The following is a 17,686-nucleotide window of genomic DNA, read 5'->3' as shown; positions in this document are numbered from 1 at the left end:
TTTGGGTTTCCAGGCTAGTGCACTTAAGTCAGAAATGATATCTTCTTGTGTGTTATCAAACCCTAAGCCTAGTTGAAGTACTGGGAAAACTTCATGATGTGGTAACACCATTTTATCATTCCCTAGCAAAGTCGCCAAAAACTGTTAGTGAACAGTTTTTCCCATGCATGTTCATATATCAAAACTGAGAAAAGAATGTAAACTAACAAATGAATTCCTACTCGAAGAACTTAGGAATTCTCTGCTTAAAATTTCTTCAAATGAAACAGGTGCAGCTACCTTTATTGCATTGAAACTTTTAACTAAATAAACTCAACAGAGTAACTTTCTAAGAATGTAACCTACTGGAGATTTGAAACAACTTATTTTATCTCATCAATATGAAACAAACTTTAATGCAGAAGAACCACTCAACTTTAATTATCAAAATGATCTACATAGCTGAATAATTAAATTATCAAGCAGGCAAATTTCATGAACTAATTTCCCACAGAATTTCCAAATTTAGAGTTCACAGTTTCAAAATGGATAACAGGTGTAGCTAAAAGCTTAAATAGTATCTATAGAAATACCAAAAATAAGTAGACAATAGTACCCACTTACAAATCTTTCAACCCAAAATAAAACTATAGAGTTTCAAGTATCTGCTGAAGTTCTAAAATGTTACTTCTAAACTGGAAATAAAATTGTAAACAAAAGTAGTTCTGTCTACTGGAGAAATTTGAACCCCCTAAAACAATACTAATTATTACATTTATAGGTATGGGGCTAGAATTAAGCCAAAATTACCCCACCAGGAGTTAATTGTCTTTGGAATAACTGATAATTGAAATTGCAAGAAAACCAAACGGTAAAGAAACTACAGCTAAGTAGTTCTTGATCAGTTTGTACTGTCACCACCAACTGCTCCTCTTTCCAACTTCCATGTTTCATAGGTAGTTGAAAAGGTAGAAATAACAGATTCATGTGGAAGACCAATGTAGGCAAGCCGTTGTTTCCAAATTTCCTTCATCTTCTTCAATTCAACAACCTTTTCGTCATGCATCTCCAAGTGCTTCAGGTTGATAATCAACATAGCTTCAGTGTGAGCCACATTGGAGAAATCCTGCTTGGTTGGTGTCCTATTGTCCTGCCAATCTTGAAATTTCTTTTGGACTTCTTTGATTATTTCGTCTGATTGGGCAACAGAGTCATCTTCTTTTTCCATGAACTATTTTACAAACCACTTAAGGTCATTCTGAATAATCTGATGTATAACCTTAAGTTCTTGCAATGCTTCTTTGATTTCAGATACCCCTTGTGCCAGTGCTTCATTTCACCATTCAATGCAATCTTTTATGACATATAGAGTTTTTTCATCAAGACCCACTACAGGACATTCAGCTTGAAATTTTTGCAACTCAAATTCTTGCACATCTTCTAGTGATATTACCACTTTTTCCCAATTATTCTTCTCTTTTTCATATCCATCATTACTCACCTCCACCTTTTTAGCAATATTTGATATCTCCTTTGAGGCATGATCTAAATGTCCAATGTGTTTTACAGTATTAAGCAGAACATCTTGTACCCATTCACTTGCTACTTTGGCTATTGCTTTGCACTTGTGTAGATTGTCCAGCGATTGCTGATTGGTTGCAGAGGATATGTCAACAATGGCTAACATCTCACGGATCGACTTTGCTTCAGGATGCAAGATAGCATTAATATACTGCGCCATGTTCTTTATTGTCTCCTTCATTTCTTGTTTGTCTTGCCCATCTTTCCACACTCTCTCTGCGATCTTCTTATTGGATACCTCAAAGAATCTCATATCAACCTCACGGTTTCCTTTTCCCAAATTGACTTTTGTTATTTGGAAATCTTGAGGCACTACAAAATTGTGAGAACTCCCATCAAGTGTTGTAGCTATCTCTGCTGCCCATCGAACTGAACTTTTGTCAAAATTGATTCTTGCTTCAGTCCTTGATTTTTTTACTTTGGGTGCTTTACCAAGGCATTTGCTAACCACGTCATCAATAGACATGGATATTGGGACCATACTTCTCTTCTTCTCCATTGAATTCTCAAGCCATTTAGGAGTAGTTTGATCCTTTGCAGCAGCAAGAGAACATTTAACTAAGGGGAGATTACTTTCCTGATTTCTTGTATCCATTGGAGAATTTTGGGATTCAAGTATATTATTTTCCATAGGTAGGTCTTTTTCTATCTCCAAATCCACCTTTATGGTGCTTTTACTTTTGATGGCTAATGCCTTCTTCATGCTTGAGTGGGTTACTCTCCTTCCTTTTGGAGTTTCTTCTTGAACTTGAAGTTGAAGTGTTTTTGGAACAGATTCAAGTTCAACTTCAAGTGGACTTGCAACAGAATCAGGGGCACTTCAATTAGTTTTCTTATGAGCAGTCCTTTTACCCTTGCTTTTTGAAGACTTCTTAGAAAAGTTTGGAGTAGCCACTGCTTTTGATTTTATCCATTTGGAAGTTCTTACTATTACATCCTTGGTATGAGCATATACATCATTTTCCTCCCTTTTCTCCCAATCGATTTCAGGGATAGGCATGCATTCAATTTGATCCATGTAAAATTGATCAAGCACACCTTCAAAATCATCATCTTTCAGCCCATAGGTTTCTAATTCCACATTGAACATGGTGACTTGTTTAATGGTCAAGCGTGACCATAGTCTCTTCCTTACTTCAAATTCATCATGACAGTTTGCCCAAAAATCCTCTAGTTGCGGGGAATGAAAGAGAGAAGCTGCATTTTTGACATTGTTTCTAATATAGCCGGTGTAGTCAAAATCTAACCGAGATGTGAAAGATTTAAGACACAAGCGGGTTAAAGATTTAGCTGACAATATGGCTTCTTTCAAACTGGGGCATCTATAATGTCCGATTTCAATCGGGAAGAATACTGAAGAGGATTTTTTGGAAATTTGAAAGGACTCAACAAGGGAAGCAAACTGCCAACACATTTCTGACAACACTAGAGAATTTGAGCAATAGCGTGGTAATTTCAAAGGTTCACTAGGAAAACCACGCACTCTGATATAGGTAAATGTGGGAAATTGGATGAAATAACAACCATAAATTTGCACAACCTACATGGCCTCCTCTGACATCCTATCATTTTCTCGACCTTGTAGTTCAAAAACTAGTTTCCCTAGAAAAGCATCATTGACTTTCTTGAACTCTTTGCATGATATATCTTCTTGAAGATCTTTATAATATTGGTAGATAGGCATGTCATCTACCCAAGGTATATGTGGAAGATAATCCCAATCTTTGGATGTGCCTAGGGTGTAAATCAAGTAAGAGGACAAGAAAAATGGGCCACAATTGGTAACATCTATCAAGCCCTTATGTAGGTTTTCTGCCATTAGGTCTGACCAATCGATGAATTTGACACCTTCAACTATCTTCTGTTTGAAGAAGTACATCCAAGACTCCCAATGGAAAGCATGTTCATTTCCCTTAATCCTATTCAGCAAGAATACAATATCTACAATCTCCTTGATGAAGTGCTCGATGGTCAATGGTTTAGGCAACCTAGAACCTCCTTTTACAGGCTTCAAGAGCCACGACTGAGCAATCTTGGTGTCATAGCTATTTTTTTTTGCAGCATACATGTGTTTAGCTTCTTTGAACGTCCATGGCTCATAAGGTTCTTTATGAGGAATCCTGAGGGTAGAATTGACACTGGTCCTATTAATTTTGACAACTATTTCCCCTGAGGCTTTCTTAATGCATCTTGAAACAGGGTCATAGTGGTTTGCACATTCGAGGATGAGCTCTGGGCATGGGATTGCAGCGAGAAAAGCGGTGGCTTCTAATAAATCGCTATCAACTAGCCTTTGGTAAATGGGACTTGACAGAGAAGCTTTGGCTCTTTCAACGACTTCAGAAAAACTTCTATTAACCAAAAACGTATCATGAATTTCAGGCAAGGAACTGAGTAATGGAGGTTTCTCCAATTTGGGCATTTTTGGCCAAAAAAGTGTCATGATTATTACGACAGCAAATCTATAGGACCAGGTTTTAAAATACTTTCAAAATGAAGTAAAGCACAACCAAAATGCAAAGGGGAAATGGAGATGCACTTACAGTTTGACAATGACACAGCCTAAAATTTTCCTTTCTTACCCAGAAGCACTGAGATTTTTTTGGAGAAAATGAGATGAGTGGGAAAGGGTAATTGCATGCATTTAAGGAATGTCATGGACATAGGATCATGGGATGGATTTAGCAAGTAAAAATCATGATTGCTCATTCGTGTGACATTCATTGGAAAAGGTGCTACGGGTGTTCTTATTTTAAATACCCTGTCAAATTTGCACACATCTTTCCATAACAAGTAATCATGAAATGACACCATTAATACTCCATTAAGTATTGCTCAAACTGAATACGTGTTGCTTTAAATTTCTTTGCATATGACTTTAGGTGCTTTGGGAAAATATTATGCTGGGACCCACCTTGGAATGGCTCGGCAATCTTTTATCTGCATACAAAAATCATTAGCGAACAAAATCAACACTAAAATTGAAGTTGAAGTTTTGAGTGATCGGTTTCAACATCAACTTGGACTTCAAGCTTACAAAGGTCAACTTGATAAAACTAGTGCACTTATCACATGGCTGACCAACAAGACTTTGAACCTAAAGTTGAAGTAAATTACTAGTTCAAGTTCAACTTTAGAGGGATGACTTGGGACCAAAATTTGTTAGGTGATGACCAAGATTACAAGCTCTAACAGGCTACATCTATAAAGAAGGAAACAATATGGTAGATGATCTAGCAAGAAAAGGGCATGATTTTAAAAGGATGCAATGTTGAAATGATGTCTAAGAGCTCTCACTATCTACCTAAAGCTTTTTGAGTAATGAAGAAATTTAAGTATCACTTCACTATGAGTTTATACTATGTGTGTAATCCTATCATAGCTCCCATTGGGGAGACTAAAGTGTGAGATAAAGGAAATAATGGAATTAACTAAATTGTGAATGTTTTTATTATTATTGTGTATGAAGAATTTTCTTGATATTTGTATGATGACATGAAAATGATGATTCTCAGAGTTTTTGTCAAAAAGGAGAGGGTGCAAAGGATGAATCATTATTATAACTTACATAAATGTGTTGAATTTAAAAGGTGGCATACTTGGATCCTCTCGGGATGATGGTAAATGTGCACTCCATTCATGAAAAGAGAGAGTGGCCCTATGGTAACATGCTGGTTCATTATGATAAAATGGTGAGATAGCTTACCAAAAATGTTGATTTTAGTGACATTTCTTTTTGAGTCTTCTTGCAATATTCATTTCATCTACAACAAGGGCATGTCAATGGGAGCTAAGGATCAGGTGATTGAGTTGGGTGAGATTGATGACATGGGTGGAAATTTTAACCACATTGAGCTTCATGAAATTGAAGAATCCATTAAGGAAAACAAAGAGGCATGGGTTTACTTATGGGAAGGAGGAATTGTGCCATTCATGGAATGCATAAAAGAATTTGATGAACATATCTTCATGAAATTTGTTGATTCTTAAGACAACATAAGAGTCACTGTAAATGAGATTTGTTTTGAAATCATGGAAGAAGTCATAGCTAAGGTGGGAAGAATACCTCTTGAGGTTAAAATCTTGAGAAAATAAGCTAGGGTCATAGATGAGATGAGCTTGGGGAAATTATTCCTCCCTAAGAAGGAACCTAGGTGTCTTCAAGGTGGATTTTCTAGGGAGGACCTTCCTAATCCATGGGATTGTTTCTGCTATGCAATTATGCACTATATTACTCTCAAAGACCACTTCCAAGTTCTATATTACTATCATTTCTTGATTATGAATCATTTTAGAAATGATGAGTTAATTTCATTTCCACATCTTCTTCTCCATTCTACGGAAGATAATGTCTTTAAGGTTAGGAAGCAGAGGGAGGAAGGGAAACCCTTTTATATTCTCCACCAAGCCTTCATGTCCATTTTTTCAAGTACCAATAGGCCCTCCACCCACCACTTGAGACATCCATCCAAGGATCCCTTATTGATAACTCTCATGCCTTTGCCACTCCTCAGATTTTCACCAACTTGAGCCTTGGGTCAATTCTAAAGAGAAACAAAGCTTTGTTCATTCAGGGTTCCCTAGGGCATGTGAAGGATATTAGTGTTATTGAATCTGACACTGATATTGGTAGGAGCAAGAAAAGCACTAGGAGATCCAACAAGATATTAAAAATGGAAAAGTTCAAAACCCCACCCAAAAAGGAAACAATTGTTAGCTCTGATTCCACAGATATTGAGAAAAACCATACCAAAAGGAAGAAAACAAAGTCTCTTTGTACTAATTATGGTAAGGAGGAAAGTGAAAGAAATTAAAATCTTGCAAACCCTAGTAATTGCCATGTTTCCAATACCCTAGACATTGAAAATCCTACCCCTAAAATATTTTACTGTGGGAAGTGATATCAATTCACCTATGAGGATTATTAATAAAGAGGAGACCATGATTGAAGGGATCACATGTAAGATCTAGGGAAGAAAGCATATACGAAGACTTTAAAAAGCTAGAAGCTTCCTTCAAGGACCTTGCTAAAAATCAAGAGAATATGTACCTATAATTTAGCTCTGTTATAAAGTTTACAACTAATGTTATTTATTCAGAAACAATGATACTTTATCTTTTTTAGGTTGATAAAGATGATGCTAAGGCTATGAAGGAAAGTGAGATCACTCACTCACTTTATAGCTTTTGGGCATATGACTGGTTCAGGACGTTGCTAGATAAACCTAACAAAGAAGAAGATGAGAAGACAATGAAGGATGATTAAGGGAATAAAGAGTACATGTAATGCCCTATATTTTTATTTCAGTTTATTTATTTATTAATGATTATACACATAGACTCTTTTCCCATATGCGTTTATATGTTTAATATGATTTGGCATAGTATGTATGGTAGTATCTTTAAGATTACTTGCTCCTTCCATTTTTGGACTAGTAATACTAGAAATATGAATGGGTTTTAAACATGTTGATAATATAGATAGTGATCATTATATGAAGATCGATTTGTTTTTTGATGTTTAGCAAGAATGTGTTGTGAATCATTGTTGAATGACTATTGATTGATTCTCCGCCTTTTGTAATTGGGGTCAGTGCCCTTTTTAATGGTTTTTTACTAATATATCAAAAATAATATAAATATCTTTATTATGTATATGAAAAATTTATTTGCAAATGGAAATGGCATTGAAGATGGGTGCCCACATGAAAAGAAAAGAAAAGTAGTCAATGCTAAGTGTGTGTTGTTTAAACTAAGTTGTTTGTTTTAACTAAACAAATAATATAATTTTCATAATATATCTTTAAAGATATATGTAAATAAAACTAAAATAAATTTAAACTATTTACTATAAATATGAGACAACACTTCTACTTTAATAATTGTAGAAGAACAATGCAATGGAAAGTGAGTCGTGTGATTTTGAGCACCATATAACTTAAGAGATTATAGCATGATCCACAATATCTAACATCCAAAAACATGCCACGTATATTTTGTTAAACAATTACAGTTAAATGATAATACAATAAAAAATGAATCCACTATTACAATTTTAAACAATATATAATACACATTATAATGTTATGATGACAATTAAAAGACACTACAATCAAAGGTGAATCCAATACTACAGTTTTGAAGAATATATAATATAATAATAATAAATAATAAACTAACAATATATAATACACATTATAATGTTATGATGAAAATTAAAAGACACTACAATTAAAGGTGAAACCAATACTACAGTTTTGAAGAATATATAATACACTATAACATAACTGATAATATCCAATTTACAAAACCCGATTTAATAAATGCAACATTACATGTTTTGAACAAAACATGACTTACAAGATCCCATATCCAAAAGCATAACCTTTTTTGGTGGGTACATGATGACAATGACAAGCAATAAATTGACTTATCATGACAATCACTTCTTTATTTTTATTTATACTATGAAAACGTATATGACATCTCTTTTTCCATATGTGAAACTGAGGAAGGTAGAAAGGCTATCAGCTATGGGGTACAATAACGGGTGCCTCCTTTCATTTTGAAGACAAATAAATAATCAATTTTCTTCATGAGAGTCCATCAGAATGCTGGCTGAGATAGGCATTCAGGTGTGGGAGAATGTTCGCAGTAGTCATATACCATGGAATGCTTTTTCACATATGCCAATAAGCTCCTTTGCCTTCTACTCAGGTCTGGGAAAACCAGGCAACCGTCTAAGAGTACTTTAGAACAGTATTTATCCTTCTTATGGCACCCAATTGTTTGGAAGTTGGTGTAAGTCGAAAGAAATGGCTCATATGTATAGTTAGCCTTGTATTTCCCTCCATCTGTTGCCCACCAAGATGCATCCCAAATGGTTGCATACACTGACATTGGCTTCGATGGGTATATTACTCCAAGTCTCTTTGTTTTAGGAAACCTCCTTATGGGAATAGCGGCCACCAAAAATCTATCAAACCAACAAATTTATAACCTTTATGTCTTCAAGAAAATGGAGATGTTACGCATAGTTTAAATATCATTTTTAGATTAAAAGTATTAAATATTCAAAATTGACATTGTAATAACAAAAGTATTAAGATAAACTTACGGAATTTGTTGAAGTGACCATAGGATTGAATAGTTGTGGAAATCCTGAGTTGGATCGAACCAGAGATGAAACTTTTGCTCTCTACCAATTCATTCAACCCAATCTCCGGTACCATTTCCATAAATATTTGTTTGCAGTATATACGGTTCTCCAGGTATTGTTCCCAATAATTCTTGTCTATCTCGTCATGCCATCCTTCATAGACTTCATTGTTTGACAGCTGAAAACATTATAATTAAACACATGGATATCCATTAATAAACTATAAATGGATAAATTTTTTTGTAGCATTCTTTTAATTTATAGTCTAATATATCCAACTTCATTAATGTAGTATAGAACAACCATCTTAAAGAGTATAGAACAACTATCTTAAACATTACACGCTAAAGAAGAAATTAAGCTTGAAAAATAAATCAATGTTAACTATTTAACTATTCGACAATAAATAAACCAATAGTTAACTATTTAACTATGCAATTGGTATTGTTCTTTATTAGTGTCTAGAGTTCTGATTGTACTTGGAGTCAGCACCCATTAATTGTTGCTTTTCTTAATAAAAACATTTTTAGTCAATTAAGGTATGTAAAACTGTTTAATCAAACCTTAATAGGTATGTAAAACTGTTTACAAAAGTGCATGAATAAAGTTAATCAAAACGTACATAAAAGGAAGTAAGCACTCCTGCAGTATATCCAGCCTGCAGTTTGATGGGCCTCTTTTGACTTGAACCCACTTCCTGCAATCACCCATGTTCCATTTTCAACATTAAGATTTCTATATTTTATCTAAAATATGCAACATAGGAGGTACAAAATAGTGTCTTAACAGTTGATCTATCTAATGGGAGAGTAACAGAAGAGCCATCCGGAGAAACATCTTGGTTTTCTGCACCATACAGATTTGCAAAGCTTTCTGAAATATTCGTAATTCTCAAGTAATTCACTAAGGGTACAGTGGGCTCTTGAAGGAACTTAATGACATTATCATTATCATCAGCAAAGATCAGTGTAAAACTATGAGCAAAAATTAGCAATGCTATTGAAATAGGCGACATGAATTGGAAAGCCATGATACACAAGTTGAAGACTAATGTATCCTTAATGATTATTGATTTCAGATGGCTTGGTGATTTCTTTAACATGTACTTGGGTTATGTATATATAGCTCCTGGTTGAGAACGTATAAATCTTGAACCAATAGTGGATTCAGCTGGTCATGTTAAAAATGCAACAGCAAATAGAACCAAAATTCTAACCAAAAGCCAGATTATGCGCTACTTTTCCTCTGCCTTTCATACTAAGAATCCGAGATATGTATATGCTTTTCATTCTCTTCCTGGTTTTCCTTTCCTTTACCTTGAAGAACTCGGCAATTTTAGCCCTTATTTTCAACCCAAGCAGAGATTTGATCAATATAAAGACAGTTTTGTTTGGTCCGTTAGAAATCAAACATAGTTATGTTTGGTACGTTGGACAATGTCCTCACGCTTCTCATGCTATGAACTTTGCTTCTTACTCAAGATCAGTGAGGATGTTTTGATTAAAAGATGCTTGATTTAGGTCTCACTTCGTGAAACGAGGAATTAAAATATGTTTGCAATCATAGTTTAATATTTGGCGTTTCATTCTACCAATGCCTATTGCTTCTTGACCACCAGAGGCGTTTGAATTATGTTTAATTTTTTTTGACAATAAATGTCAAAAGTAAATAATAAATGTCATTGGCTCAAATTTATTGTAGACAAGTAAATGGTAAGTTAGAAAATGCATCGGACTTATAAGATCTAAGTAGATAAAATAAATATCTCAATTTAAATTATAATGGAGATAGAATCTGTTAGAAACTTCTTGTTCATTTTATTAAAGCCTTAAATTATGCGAGGTCATAGTTTTAGTTTTAGTTTTGTGATAATCTAATTGATCTTTGTAAGTGCAAAACAAAATCTTGTGTATGGTTTTGAATTATGCTATTGAGCTTAGATATTTGAAATTTATTCATGTATACTTTTGTCATATACTTCTCTAGTTATAATTGTGAAAGCTGTTGTTGAATTTAGTAGGTAAATAACTTTTTTATTGGTCATCCCAATAGAAATAAATTCAACATCTTAAAAAGGAACAATAACCAACCAAGAAACTTTGATGCTTACTATGACATAAATAGATGAAGTGATCTAGTAATTATTGATGTTGATCCAATGGATGTATTTGGATATTCTACAAAAAATAAACTTGATTTTCTTATATAGGAAATACTTGATTAAGGTTGGTCCGAACACCCCTCGACCTTGATTGGTTCAAATTAAATTTTGATGACTCAACAATTAGAGTTTATTCTCTCCTATACATAATAATTAATTAAGATTTTAGAGGAAGTTGATAGGGTGGAAAGGAAAGATTCTAAGTCAGGAAAGTAAGATCCAATTTCTTAATGTTTGCTCGCAAAAATCATCTATTTATTTCATTTCTCTATTTTAAATCCTTGGATTGATTACTCATAATATTGAGAAAATTCAAAGGAATTGCAAATTTAATAATCAAGTGGTCTTGTCGACTTGCTTTATTTTTGCACCTAAAAACCAGTATAAAAGGAAACCTAGGAAAATCATTTCCACATCCATGAACATCCACAAGCTATCAAGGAAAGCTCAAGAAAACAAGAATTCAAGCAAGAACATTTCCATCAAGCATTCAAGGCATTCAAATATTTCAAGGATCCTTTATGAGAATTTTCTCTTCAAGATCTAGTGTTGTGTTGGTCATCAAGGGAGGAGATCTAAATTAAGGAATTCATCATCTTATTTATTGATGGACATTTACATCCATGTCTTCATAATGTGGTTTTGATAGGTCCATTGAATTTGTGGAGAATTCCTACATCCTTCATTGTAAATTTAGCATCTAAAACATAAAAGCATTGTGAATCCTTATAGACCTAGGTTTCTACAAGCAATGTGATTACATATATTTGTCTTGATATCCTTTAAATATTTACATTTAAATTTCAAGGTTGATTCTCCAATATATGGATTGACCAAGGCAAGCCCTAATTCATCCAAAACAATAAGAAAGTAGTTTTGTGTAAAGGAACGAGATAGAAAAATTATGATAATAAATCTAGAAGTTACTTGCCACACCATTTCCAAAGAAGTTGGGTTGAATTTTCTACTATGTCGTGGGAACATGATGACTTTGTGGTAAATCATCTAGAACATGTTGCATTAGGTTGGCATATTTCTAAGTCCATAAGATAAAAATTTATGGGTTTTCTATTATGACAGTGAATCCACAATCAGTTGTTCCCTCATAGGTTCATATCTATGATTCTAAAGTGAAAAAGGAATATTCCTCTATACACATTTCAAGGTGAGTACTTGATAATTCATTTTGATTTTTAGTATAGACCTATTTTCATATCCTAATTGGGATAATTTCTTATATTTAGCACCTAGATCTATCTCACTCCTTGTATTTAGTCAATTATCTCAATTACGCTTTTATATTTACATATCTTTAATCAAATCTTGCATTGCATGAAATAGGACTTTCTTGTGTACTTCATTTATGCTATTTTGGTTTATCATTTGCATCCCTTTATCTCCTTGGGTTTCACTAATCTAATTTGAGTTACCTTAAGAGTAATGTTTAGAAGCCCCTCTTTCTCTTGTATTGAATTTTTTTAGATTACGGTAAAAATAGGTTTTGAAGGGGCCCCAAAACCCTTTAACAAAAATAGAAAAGATATAACATGAAGCACATCTAGATTTTACAAGGACTTGAAACCTATTGTTTAAACAGTATCAAAACCAGGTTTTACAAGGAGCTAAAACCACAGAAAATATCCAAAAAGTGAACCCAGGTTTTACAAGGACCTGGAACCTAGTTTAAAAAATAGATAAAAACTAGATATTACAACCCTAAACAACAACCAAAAACTAGGACTAGTAACTAAGATTGGGACTAGATCAAAAACCAGAGACCAAAGACCAGGAAAAGCTACTATTGCAACTCTTTGATCATGTTGACCACTTCTTTACCAATCTCCATAGTGTCTTGAATGGAATCAGCAACCTTCGCAACTCTCTTCCTGGAACTCTGCCTAGTTCTCTTACTCAAACCCCCTAGCAACATAATTTCTTGTATTGAATAGTAGCATAAAGAAAAGGCCCAATATTTACCTACCATATTGAGTGTCTCTATTTTAATCCTAAATGGATCCTAAAATTGGAAAATATAGCCCTATTCAAGGTTATGAAATGACCCAATAAGTTATTTGACGAAGAGAATGAACCTCCATAAAAGGATTGACCATATTTCTTGATAGTTGGGTCATTCCAGAGTAGCAAGTGGAGAATGTAAAGTATGCTATTGACTTGGTGGATGATAAGAAGAATTTTTTTCAAAATGTGTAGAATGCTATGTTGTATTACAAGAATATGGTGAAGAATATGACAGTTTCTTTATAGGATTTTAAATATGTTCTAGAAAAGAAAAAGGCTAAATGTAGAATGCATGAAGAGACTAAATACAGATGCACATAAGGATAATGTATTTGAAAAATAAAAAAATGTCCACTCAACATTCTTGGGATCAACTAACTATAGTCACATATGTTCCCACTATTTTGGGTGGCTAGTGGTCAGACGTTCAACCCCTACTGACCACCTGGCCTTCCTGCCAACTATTCCCTTGCTGATCGATGTTTCTGCCATGTGGACTGACATGTCACTGCCTTGTTAGCTTTACTGACGGTGCCACGTGGGCTTCCTTGCCACACATGTGGCACCGCAATTTTTTGCCATGTAGTGCCATGTCACTAACATGTGTCATCACTATAAACTACCATGTCACCTGTTGACACCATGTTGACATCATGCCACATCACTAGTCAACCTTTTTCCTGGCAAACTTTAACTGAGCATAACTTTTGCATCCAGGATCTATTTTTGATGAAACAAACATTGTCGAAAAGCTCTTGATGAGACCTTCAAATTGATGCCAACTTCAACCAATTTTGAAGAATTAAAAATTTTGCCTTCTTGATCGCCTCCATACTAGGGCTTGACCAACCTTTGACTAGCCATATCTCGAGCATACAAACTCCTTTTTTGTCTATTTAAGTTGCGTTGGATTCATAATTTTGAGGACTTTAACATGGTATTGATTATTGAAATTTTGGAGATACTTCAAATTTTAGTGAAAATATCCTCCAAATTAGTGCCTTATGTGAATACTTAGTGTGTGTGTAGCAATAACCTTGAAACTTTTTTTGCTTTGGAATGCTAGTTGATTTCAATCTACACAAAAACTCTTGATGACCATGCTTATTATAGTTATAACAATAACCATCAAACTTAGGTGTAACATATGTCGTATCAGCCTTACTCCAACATAAATTGGCCATGTGTCCAAGTTCTCCACAATGATAACATGTTGGGTTCTTTATTTTAGGATTGGCATACACATTACTTTTCTCATTTTTCTTTGATTACTCTCCTTACTTAGTTCTAGATTGCTTAGTATAACCCAACCTAGTGGTATCTCTTGGTATTCTTTAACTCTCAGTTGTTCATCTAGACTATTCATTGGTTTCCTTCCTACTCTTCATCTCATTTCTTAATTTTTCATTGTTGGGTATGTGTAGGATCATGGTGTACCAAACTATGGCCTTAAGTAGTAGTGAAAAATCAGCAAATCAGAGTTATGTCAACTTGACACATAATTTTAAAGTGGTTATGGAATTTATATCAAAAAGTTGTAAGAAAATAATCTGTAGGAAATTGAATGTAGTTTCTAAAATACTAGGCCTTATTAGGAGAAAAAAATAATTGATTGGTCAAAAGATTGGATTTTAATGCAGTACTATGAAAATTTCAGGGCAAAAATAAAAAGTAGTTGTATGTCTGACCACCTTAATCAAAATCAAATGATAATATTTTTTTAATATAATTATAGATATAAAAGGAAGACTCATGCCCGGATGTGACACATATTTTTTAGAATTTTTATTCCAATTAAATAATTAAATATGAATTTTCTACCACAACATTTTTGTAAAAAAAAATCCCGTGTTTGACCACATTTCTTGTACTAGGAAAAGAATAGAATGTGATGCAACTATTAGATTTTAAAAATGTTATACCATATGAAAGTTATAAGTATTTTTCAATCAATATGTCAATCAACACCTTAAAATTTAATATTCATTGATAAGTAACTAATAAATACTTCTCAAACTCAGAATTTGACATAAATAATATCGATGGAATCTCGAGAGCAATATTAAAAAATCCTTTTTGTTTCCTTCAATTTTGATCAAAATAACATTGTCAGATGGCTACCCAAAGTTTTAGTGTCACTAAAACCCTCCTCAAACAACTTTCTTCGGTTCACCAGGCATGGTTGGTAAATTCCAGGCCTAATCGAATATCTGATTTGGCTTGGTGACTTCCAATGCCTATTTGGTGAGAAATTTCAAAAGGCATTTTTTTTCAATTTTGAATATGGAGGGAAACAAATTTAAATGGAAATGAACATAAAATAATAACTTTAGACAATTTTAGAAGAAATTATATATTTCGTGACTATGTGAACATTAATATAATAATAATTATTACACTATACTAAAATATAAGATCATTATTATTAAATATAATATAGTTTAAAATATAATATAGTGATATATATAATATATATTATTATTAAATGTATATAATAGTATTATATTAAAAAAATATTCTATATAATAATATATATAATAATAATAATTATTAAATCTATAATTTAGTAACATATATGATTATTATTGTTATATAATCTAATAATATATTATTATTATATTAAAATATACAATATAATATAATTATTAAATATAATATTGACATATAATGGGTTGAAATGGGAAATAGGTCACCCTATGACTCCCTTTGACCCATAAGAATGATTCTAACATGTCCCTAGTAGTCCTAGGAACCCTAGGAACATATGTTGTCATATAATGGGTCGAAGGACCTATGACCCCCTTTGACCCATATGAAGCATTCTAATATGTCTCTAGGGGTCCTAAAACCCCTAGGGACATATGCCATCATGTAATGGGTCCAAGGGCGTCATAGATCAACCTATGACTCCCTTTGACCCATATGAAGCATTCTAATATGACCCTAGGGGTCCTACGACCCCTAGGGACATATGTTGTCATGTAATGCATCGAAGGGGGTCAATGGTCAACCTATGACCCCCTTTGATCCATAAGAATGATTCAAATATGTCCATAGTTGTCCTAGGACCCCTAAGTTCATATGTCATCATGTAATGGGTCGAAGGGGTCATAGGTCAACCTATGACCACCTTTAACCCACAAGAATGATTCTAATATGTCCCTAGAGGTCCTAGGACCCTTAGGGACATATGTCATCATTTAGGGGGTCGAAGGGGGTCATAGGTCAACCTATGACCCCCTTTGACCCACAAGAACGATTCTAATATGTCAATAGGGGTCCTAGGACCCCTAGGGACATATGTCATCATGTAATGGGTAAAAGGGGGTCATAGGTCAACCTAAGACCCCCGTTGACCCATAAGAACGATTATAATATGTCCATAGGGGTCCTAGGACCCCTACGAACATATTAGAATCATTCTTGTGGGTCAAAGGGGGTCATAGGTTGACTTATGACCCCCTTCGACCCACAATAATGATTCTAATATGTCCCTAGGGGTTCTAGGACCCCTACAGACATATGTCATCATGTAATGGGATGAAGTGGGTTCTAAGTCAACCTATGACCCCCTTTGACCCATAAGAATGATTTTAATATGTCCATAGGGGTCCTAGGACCACTACGAACATATGTCATCATATAATGAGTCGAACGGGGTTATAGGTCAACCTATGACCCCCTTTGACCCATAAGAATGATTATGATATGTCCCTAGGGGTCTTAGGACCACTAGGGACATATGTCATCATGTAATGGGTCGAAAGGGGTCATAGGTCACCCTATGAACCCCTTTGACCCATAAGAATGATTCTGATATGTCCCTAGGGGTCTTAGGACCCCTTCGAACATATGTCATCATTTAATGGGTCGAAGGGGGTCAACCTATGACCCCCTTTGACCCATATGAAGCATTCTAATATGTCCCTAAGGGTCGTAGGACTCCTAGGGACATATGTCATCATGTAATGGGTTGAAAGGGGTCATAGGTCAATTTATGACCCCCTTTGACCCATAACAACGATTCTAATATGACCCTAGTGGTTGTAGGACCCATCGGGACATATGCTGTCATTTAATGGGTCGAAGGGTGTCATAGGTCAACCTATGACTCCTTTTGAATCACAAGAACGATTCTAATGTGTCCCTAAGGGTCCTAGGGCCCCTAGAGACATATGTCATCATGTAATGGGTCAAAGGGGGTCATAGGTCAACTTATGACCCCCTTTGACTCACAAGAATGATTCTAATATGTTCCTAAGAGTCCTAGGACCCTTAGAGACATATGTCATCATTTAATGGGTTGAAGGGTGTCATAGGTCAACCTATGACCCCCTTTGATTCATAAAAATGATTCTAATATGACTGTAGGGGTCATAGGACCCCTCAGGACATATATCATCATTTAATGGGTCGAAGGGAGCGATAGGTCAACCTATGACCCACTTTGAATCATAAGAATGATTCTAATATGTCACTAAGGGTCCTAGGACCCATAGGGATATATGTCATCATGTAATGGGTCATAGGTCAACCTATGACCCCCTTTGACCCACAAGAATGATTCTAATATATTCCTAGGGGTCCTCAGACCCTTAGGGACATATGTCATCATTTAAAGGATTGAAAGGGGTCATAGGTAAACCTATGACCCCTTTTGACCCACACGAACGATTCTAATATGTTCGTAGGGGTCCTAGGACCCCTAGGGACATATGTCATCATGTAATGGGTAAAAGGGGCTCATAGGTCAACCTATGACCCCCTTTGACCCAGAAAAATGATTC

The 17,686-nt window shown here is 34.5% G+C and overlaps 1 pseudogene; it reads right to left on the bottom strand.

Moving 5' to 3' along the window:
• Positions 1 to 8,166: 8,166 nt before the first annotated feature.
• On the bottom strand, positions 8,167 to 9,749 carry LOC149539163 (putative xyloglucan endotransglucosylase/hydrolase protein 32; annotated as a pseudogene).
• Between the last annotated feature and the right edge of the window lie 7,937 nt (positions 9,750 to 17,686).

Source organism: Cupressus sempervirens, chromosome 9, assembly GCF_028749045.1.
Source record: "Cupressus sempervirens isolate cs-2001-9-10 chromosome 9, ASM2874904v1, whole genome shotgun sequence".
NCBI classification, from domain to species: domain Eukaryota; kingdom Viridiplantae; phylum Streptophyta; class Pinopsida; order Cupressales; family Cupressaceae; genus Cupressus; species Cupressus sempervirens.
Note: the sequence above shows the minus strand (reverse complement) of the source record. Positions and strands in the feature narration are given on the sequence as shown.